At 39.0% G+C, this 9,001-nt stretch overlaps 1 protein-coding gene across 1 annotated transcript in view; it reads left to right on the forward strand.

Moving 5' to 3' along the window:
* LOC103082357 (cytochrome b5 reductase 4) overlaps positions 1–9,001 on the forward strand; it is a 93,446-nt gene that overhangs the window by 26,513 nt on the left and 57,932 nt on the right. The gene's annotated exons all lie outside the window — the stretch shown is intronic.

Below are 9,001 nucleotides of genomic sequence, written 5' to 3' on the forward strand. Positions count from 1 at the left end.
TCAGCAGTGAGACGGTGGTAGAAAGAAAGGAAATAGTGGCATAAATTTCAGATGTGTGGCTTGAATTCTGAAGTGTGGGAAGATGCTCATAAGTAACAACTGTTCATTTAATTTGCCTTTGAATTATTTTACTAACATTTTAGAGTTGCTCTCAGATCTGTGTCTGGGAGTTTACTCTTAAGTGTTTGCTGCTCCTCTGCTGGCAACTGTTTACTCAGTTTTGATCAATTTTGATAATGGTGATGACTGACTTATAGGAGGCAGTGACCATTAGAGGAAGTAACAAGTCCCTTAGCTTCTTTGCTCTTAATCTTTGCTCATTTGGGGATTGTTACATAATCAGCCTGTCTTGCTGTACTAGGTCTGCATATTATGTAGAAAGATCATTAATGAATAGAAAACATATTTTTCCTAGAGGTAGCAGAGACTCTGTAGTATGTGTCAAAAGATATTTAGTCACTTTTCCCCCTTATATTTATTAAAAACAATGATTAGCTCTTATACTGTTTAAAAATCATGTAGAATATGATAATTACTATCAATTGGCTGAACTGCTATTTTGAAACAACTATCTTGAGAAGAATAGAAATTTGCCTTTGTCTCACAAATGCTTTATTTTGTATTTTAGCGATGATTAACCATGTTGTAGTACTGGGTTTTTACCATCTGAGATACCTGAATCAGATTGGGTTATTTTTAGAGTTGTGTTCTTAACAAATGAAATTTGATTTCTGTTCCTCTTACCTTCTCATCCGTTGTAGGATTTATTTTTTGACCAGGATACCAGAAATATAATTTGTTTTGTATTTTAATGTACTTACATGCATCTGCTTAAATAACTGAATCTCATTTGCTGTTAATGTTTTTCCTGGGTTGGAGAAAAGTCATTTTTACCCATTGGTGATAATAGGATTCTCCTTGGGAGGTCCTCATTGCTGATTTAAATTCCCGTTGTCATTTGATATTTGTTATTGGCTAGCAGTGCAAGCCAAATAGAAAGTTTGGGAATATTTGCCGGAAAACTTGTCTACCATACTTTTATCTGTCCTGTGTCAACTGAAAAAAAAAAAAATTCACAATGTGAGAGTTGTGAGTTAAGTTTTATTTGGGGCGAAATGAGGACTCTAGCCTGGGAGACAGCGTTTCAAGTAGCTCTGAGAAACTGCTCCCAAGAGGTAGAGGGAGAGGTCAGTATTGTATGATTTTAGTGAAGAGGGGTGCGTGGAGTCAGGCACACATTTTGGCAGATGCTTACTGCTAGTTACGAGGAGCAGATGTCACCTTAAATGATCTTAGTGCTTTTCTAGATATGAGAAGATGCAGGAATTTGGGCTCATAAAATCATCTCCTGAAAATATCTAACTCTCTGAAGGCCTGTTCTGCCAGTTTTTCCCAGAGTACAGAGTGCGTCATTCCTGATCTCCACCCTGCACTCCTTTTGGGGGGTGTTGAAGGTCAGCAGCCGCAGTGGCTAGTGACTTAGTCCTTGAAGAGGCAAGATGGCAAGTGCCAGTTTTTAGCTGGCACCTATAACCTCTTAATGCTGAATGTACTCTTCCATAGACGAGTTTCGGGTAACATCTAGTCCTGTTCATATTTCTTAGTGTTGTGCGATTATAGGGACCTTATTGAAATAAGCTTGTTTTGGGGAAGTCACAAGAACTGCTATATTGTTAAATTCTTTAGCAGTTTCAACAGTACTTTTGTTGACCAAAAAAAAAAAAAAATGCACAACCTAAAAGTTGAGAATTATGTTTTATTTGAGGCGTTACTGAGGACTGTAGTCTTGAAACAGCCTCTCAGATAGCTCTGAGAAACTGTTCCAAAGAGGTAAGGGAGAAACCAGGATATATAGGAGCTTTTGCTGGGAAAAAACATGTAGTAGAACATCGGAACATTACTACTAATCAGAAAAAGCAGGCATCTCAGTTAATTATTTTAGTGCTTTTCTGTGTATGGGAAGATGCAAGAGTCTGGGCTTGTTGAAATTGTTCCTTCAATATGCACCTTAACTCTCTAGGGCCAGTATCCTCTTTTTCTCCATCCTGAATTCCTCTTAGGCCACACCATGGGGGGCGGCTGCAGTGGCTTGATGGCTTTATGGCTGCGACATCCTTTGATTACTGAAATGTCAGGCTACACCCTTTGTCCACACTTTAGTTACCAGATTGCTGCATTCCCCTTGGCTTTAATAAGACCAGTGGGTTTTTTTTGTTTTTTTTTTTTTTAACATCTTTATTGGGGTATAATTGCTTTACAATGGTGTGTTAGTTTCTGCTTTATAACAGAGTGAGTCAGTTATACATATACATATGTTCCCATATCTCTTCCCTCTTTGTCTCCCTCCCTCCCACCCTCCCTATCCCACCCCTCCAGACAGCCACAAAGAACCCAGCCGGTTTCCCTGTGCCATGCGGCTGCTTCCCACTGGCTATCTACCTTACGTTTGTTAGTATATATATGTCCATGTCTCTCTCTCGCCCTAACACACCTCACCCTTCCCCCTCCCCATATCCTCAAGTCTGTTCTCCAGTAGGTCTCTGTCTTTATTCCTGTTTTACCCCTAGGTTCTTCATAACATTTTTTTTTCTTAAATTCCATATATATGTGTTAGCATACGGTATTTGTCCTTCTCTTTCTGACTTACTTCACTCTGTATGACAGACTCTAGATCTATCCACCTCATTACAAATAGCTCAATTTCGTTTCTTTTTATGGCTGAGTAATATTCCATTGTATATATGTGCCACATCTTCTTTATCCATTCATCCGACGGCGGGCACTTAGGTTGTTTCCATCTCCGGGCTATTGTAAATAGAGCTGCAATGAACATTTTGGTACATGACTCTTTCTGAATTCTGGTTTCCTCAGGGTATATACCTAGTAGTGGGATTGCTGGGTCATATGGTAGTTCTATTTGTAGTTTTTTAAGGAACCTCCATACTGTTCTCCATAGTGGCTGAACCAATTCACATTCCCACCAGCAGTGCAAGAGTGTTCCCTTTTCTCCACACCCTCTCCAGCATTTATTGTTTCTAGATTTTTTGATGATGGCCATTCTGACTGGTGTGAGATGATATCTCATTGTAGTTTTGATTTGCATTTCTCTAATGATTAATGATGTTGAGCATTCTTTCATGTGTTTGTTGGCAGTCTGTATATCTTCTTTGGAGAAATGTCTATTTAGGTCTTCTGCCCATTTTTGGATTGGGTTGTTTATTTTTTTGTTATTGAGCTGCATGAGCTGCCTGTAAATTTTAGAGATTAATCCTTTGTCAGTTGATTCATTTGCAAATATTTTCTCCCATTCTGAGGGCTGTCTTTTGGTCTTGTTTATGGTTTCCTTTGCTGTGCAAAAGCTTTGAAGTTTCATTAGGTCCCATTTGTTTATTTTTGTTTTTATCTCCATTACTCTAGGAGATGGGTCAAGAAGGATCTTGCTGTGATTTATGTCATAGAGTGTTCTGCCTATGTTTTCCTCTAAGAGTTTGATAGTTTCTGGCCTTACATTTAGGTCTTTAATCCATTTTGAGCTTATTTTTGTGTATGGTGTTAGGGAGTGATCTAATCTCATACTTTTACATGTACCTATCCAATTTTCCCAGCACCACTTATTGAAGAGGCTGTCCTTTCTCCACTGTATATTCCTGCCACCTTTATCAAAGATAAGGTGACCATATGTGCATGGGTTTATCTCTGGGCTTTCTATCCTATTCCATTGATCTATCTTTCTGTTTTTGTGCCAGTACCATACTGTCTTGATTACTGTAGCTTTGTAGTATAGTCTGAAGTCAGGCAGCCTGATTCCTCCAGCTCCATTTTTTGTTCTCAAGATTGCTTTGGCTATTCGGGGTCTTTTGTGTTTCCATACAAATTGTGAAATTTTTTGTTCTAGTTCTGTGAAAAATGCCAGTGGTAGTTTGATAGGGATTGCATTGAATCTATAGATTGCTTTGGGAAGTAGAGTCATTTTCACAATGTTGATTCTTCCAATCCAAGAACATGGTATATCTCTCCATCTGTTTGTATCATCTTTAATTTCTTTCATCAGTGTCTTATAATTTTCTGCATACAGGTCTTTTGTCTCCTTAGGTAGGTTTATTCCTAGATATTTTATTCTTTTTGTTGCAATGGTAAATGGGAGTGTTTTCTTGATTTCACTTTCAGATTTTTCATCATTAGTATATAGGAATGCCAGAGATTTCTGTGCATTAATTTTGTATCCTGCTACTTTACCAAATTCATTGATTAGCTCTAGTAGTTTTCTGGTAGCATCTTTAGGATTCTCTATGTATAGTATCATGTCATCTGCAAACAGTGACAGCTTTACTTCTTCTTTTCCGATTTGGATTCCTTTTATTTCCTTTTCTTCTCTGATTGCTGTGGCTAAAACTTCCAAAACTATGTTGAATAAGAGTGGTGAGAGTGGGCAACCTTGTCTTGTTCCTGACCTTAGTGGAAATGCTTTCAGTTTTTCGCCATTGAGGATGATGTTGGCTGTGGGCTTGTCATATACGGCCTTTATTATATTGAGGAAAGTTCCCTCTACACCTACTTTCTGCAGGGTTTTTATCATAAATGGGTGTTGAATTTTGTCAAAAGCTTTCTCTGCATCTATTGAGATGATCATATGGTTTTTCTCCTTCAATTTGTTAATATGGTTAATCACATTGATAGATTTGCGTATATTGAAGAATCCTTGCATTCCTGGAATAAACCCCACTTGATCATGGTGTATGATCCTTTTAATGTGCTGTTGGATTCTGTTTGCTAGTATTTTGTTGAGGATTTTTGCATCTATGTTCATCAGTGATATTGGCCTGTAGTTTTCTTTCTTTGTGACATCCTTGTCTGGTTTTGGTATCAAGGTGATGGTGGCCTCGTAGAATGAGTTTGGGAGTGTTCCTCCCTCTGCTATATTTTGGAAGAGTTTGAGAAGAATAGGTGTTAGCTCTTCTCTAAATGTTTGATAGAATTCGCCTGTGAAGCCATCTGGTCCTGGGCTTTTGTTTGTTGGAAGATTTTTAATCACAGTTTCAATTTCAGTGTTTGTGATTGGTCTGTTCATATTTTCTATTTCTTCCTGATTCAGTCTTGGCAGTTTGTGCATTTCTAAGAATTTGTCCATTTCTTCCAGATTGTCCATTTTATTGGCATAGAGTTGCTTGTAGTAATCCCTCATGATTTTTTGTATTTCTGCAGTGTCAGTTGTTACTTCTCCTTTTTCATTTCTGATTCTATTGATTTGAGTCTTCTCCCTTATTTTCTTGATGAGTCTGGCTAATGGTTTATCAATTTTGTTAATCTTCTCAAAGAACCAGCTTTTAGTTTTATTGATCTTTGCTATTGTTTCCTTCATTTCTTTTTCATTTATTTCTGATCTGATTTTTATGATTTCTTTCCTTCTGCTAACTCTGGGGTTTTTTTGTTCTTCTTTCTCTAATTGCTTGAGGTGCAAGGTTAGGTTGTTTATTCGAGATGTTTCCTGCTTCTTAAGGTGGGCTTGTATTGCTATAAACTTCCCTCTTAGAACTGCTTTTGCTGCATCCCATAGGTTTTGGGTCGTTGTATCTCCATTGTCATTTGTTTCTAGGTATTTTTTAATTTCCTCTTTGATTTCTTCAGTGATCACTTCGTTACTAAGTAGTGTATTGTTTAGCCTCCATGTGTTTGTATTTTTTACTGCTCTTTTCCTATAATTGATATCTAATCTCATGGCGTTGTGGTCGGAAAAGATACTTGATATAATTTCAATTTTCTTAAATTTACCAAGGCTTGATTTGTGACCCAAGATATGATCTATCCTGGAGAATGTTCCATGAGCACTTGAGAAAAATGTGTATTCTGTTGTTTTTGGATGGAGTGTCCTATAAATATCAATTAAGTCCATCCTGTTTAATGTATCATTTAAAGCTTGTGTTTCCTTATTTATTTTCATTTTGGATGATCTGTCCATTGGTGAAAGTGGGGTGTTGAAGTCCCCTACTATGAATGTGTTACTGTCGATTTCCCCTTTTATGGCTGCTAGTTTTTGCCTTATGTATTGAGGTGCTCCTATGTTGGGTGCATAAATATTTACAATTGTTATATCTTCTTCTTGGATCGATCCCTTAATCATTATGTAGTGTCCTTCTTTGTCTCTTCTGATAGTCCTTATTTTAAAGTCTATTTTGTCTGATATGAGAATTGCTACTCCAGCTTTCTTTTGGTTTCCATTTGCATGGAATATCTTTTTCCATCCCCTTACTTTCAGTCTGTATGTGTCTCTAGGTCTGAAGTGGGTCTCTTGTAGACAGCATATATATGGGTCTTGTTTTTGTATCCATTCAGCCAATCTGTGTCTTTTGGTGGGAGCATTTAGTCCATTTACATTTAAGGTAATTATCGATATGTATGTTCCTATTCCCATTTTCTAAATTGTTTTGGGTTCGTTATTATAGGACTTTTCCTTCTCTTGTGTTTTTGTCTAGAGAAGTTCCTTTAGCATTTGTTGTAAAGCTGGTTTGGTGGTGCTGAACTCTCTCAGCTTTTGCTTGTCTGTAAAGGTTTTAATTTCTCCATCAAATCTGAATGAGATCCTTGCTGGGTAGAGTAATCTTGGTTGCAGGTTTTTCTCCTTCATCACTTTCAGTATGTCCTGCCACTCCCTTCTGGCTTGTAGAGTTTCTGCTGAGAGATCAGCTGTTAACCTTATGGGGATTCCCTTGTGTGTTATTTGTTGTTTTTCCCTTGCTGCTTTTAATATGCTTTCTTTGTATTTAGTTTTTGACAGTTTGATTAATATGTGTCTTGGCGTATTTCTCCTTGAATTTATCCTGTATGGGACTCTCTGTGCTTCCTGGACTTGATTAACGATTTCCTTTCCCATATTAGGGAAGTTTTCAACTATAATCTCTTCAAATATTTTCTCAGTCCCTTTCTTTTTCTCTTCTTCTTCTGGAACCCCTATAATTCGAATGTTGGTGCGTTTAATGTTGTCCCAGAGGTCTCTGAGACTGTCCTCAGTTCTTTTCATTCTTTTTTCTTTATTCTGCTCTGCAGTAGTTATTTCCACTATTTTATCTTCCAGGTCACTTATCCGTTCTTCTGCCTCATTTATTCTGCTATTGATCCCATCTAGAGTATTTTTCATTTCATTTATTGTGTTGTTCATCATTGTCTGTTTCATCTTTATTTCTTCTAGGTCCTTGTTAACTGCTTCTTGCATTTTGTCCATTCTATTTCCAAGATTTTGGATCATCTTTACTATCATTATTCTGAACTCTTTTTCAGGTAGACTGCCTATTTCCTCTTCATTTGTTAGGTCTGGTGGGTTTTTATCCTGCTCCTTCATCTGCTGTGTGTTTTTCTGTCTTCTCATTTTGCTTATCTTACTGTGATTGGGTTCACCTTTTTGCAGGCTGCAAGTTCGTAGCTCCCGTTGTTTTTGATGTCTGTCTCCAGTGGCTAAGGTTGGTTCAGTGCGTTGTGTAGGCTTCCTGGTGGAGGGGACTAGTGGCTGTGTTGTGGTGTATGAGGCTAGATCTTGTCTCTCTAGTGGGCAGGTCCACGTCTGGTGGTGTGTTTTGGGGTGTCTGTGGACTTATTATGATTTTAGGCAGCCTCTCTGCTAGTGGGTGGGGTTGTGTTCCTGTTTTGCTATATGGTTGGCATAGGTTGTCCAGCACTGTAGCTTGCTGGTCGTTGAGCGAAGCTGGGTGCTGGTGTTGAGATGGAGATCTCTGGGAGATTTTCGCCGTTTGATATTATGTGGGGCTGGGAGGTCTCTTCTTGACGAGTGTTCTGAAGTTGGCTCTCCCACCTCAGAGGCAGAGTCCTGACTCCTGGCTGGAGCAGCAAGAGCCTTTCATCCACTCGGCTCAGAATAAAAGGGAGAGAAAGTAGAGAGAATTAGTATAAGTAGGAGGAAATAGGAAAGAAAGAAAGAAAGAAAGAAAGAGAGGAGGGAAGGAAGGAAGGAGGGAAGGAAGAAAGAAAGAAAGAAGAAAAGAAAGGAAGAAGGCAAGAAGGAAAGAAAGGAGGGAGGGAGGGAGGAGGGAAGGAAGGAAGGAATGAGGGAAGGAAGGAAAAAATACAGAAAGAAAGAAGATACAGTAAAATAAAATAAAGTATAATAAAGTTATTGAATTAAAAAAATAATTATTTAGAGGAAAAAAAAAAGGGAAGGATAGAACCTTAGGACAAATGGTGGAAGCAAAGTTATAGAGACAAAATCTTACATAGAAGCATACACATATACCCTCACAAAAAGAGGTAAAGTGGAAAAAATCATAAAACTTGCTCTCCAAGTCCACCTCCTCAATTTGGGACGATTCGTTGTCTCAAAAAGGGAAGGAAGGAAGGAAAGATAGAAAGAAGGTAAAGTATAACAGAGTTCTTTAAATTAAAATTAATTATTAAGAAAAAAATTAAAAAAAAAAATGGTCGGATAGAACGCTGGGACAAATGGTGGAAGCAAACCTATACAGACAAGATCTCACACAGAAGCATACACATACACATTCACAAAAAGAGGAAAAGGGGAAAAAATCATAGATCTTGCTCTAGAAGTCCGCCTCCTCAATTTGGGATGATTCGCTGTCTATTCATGTATTCCACAGAGGCAGGGTACATCAAATTGATTGTGTAGCTTTAATCCGCTGTTTCTGAGGCTGCTGGGAGAGATTTCCCTTTTTCTTCTTTGTTCTCACAGCTCACAGGGGCTCAGCTTTCGACTTGGCCCTGCCTCTGCGTGTAGGTCGCTGGAGGGCGTCTGCTTTTTGCTCAGACAGGACGGCGTTAAAGGAGCCGCTGACTCGGGGGCTCTGGCGCTCTCAGGCCGGGGGCAGGGAGGGGCACGGAGTGCGGAGCGGTCCTGCGGCGGCAGAAGTCGGCGTGACGTTGCCCCAGCCTGAGGCCCGCCGTGTGTTCTCCCTGAGAAATTGTCCCTGGATCCCGGGAACCTGGCAGTGGCGGGCTGCACAGGCTCCCCGGAAGAGGGGTGGGGGCAGTGACCTGTGCT

The sequence above is a fragment of the Lipotes vexillifer genome, unplaced genomic scaffold (assembly GCF_000442215.2).
Source record: "Lipotes vexillifer unplaced genomic scaffold, Lipotes_vexillifer_v1.1 scaffold1971, whole genome shotgun sequence".
NCBI lineage: Eukaryota > Metazoa > Chordata > Mammalia > Artiodactyla > Lipotidae > Lipotes > Lipotes vexillifer.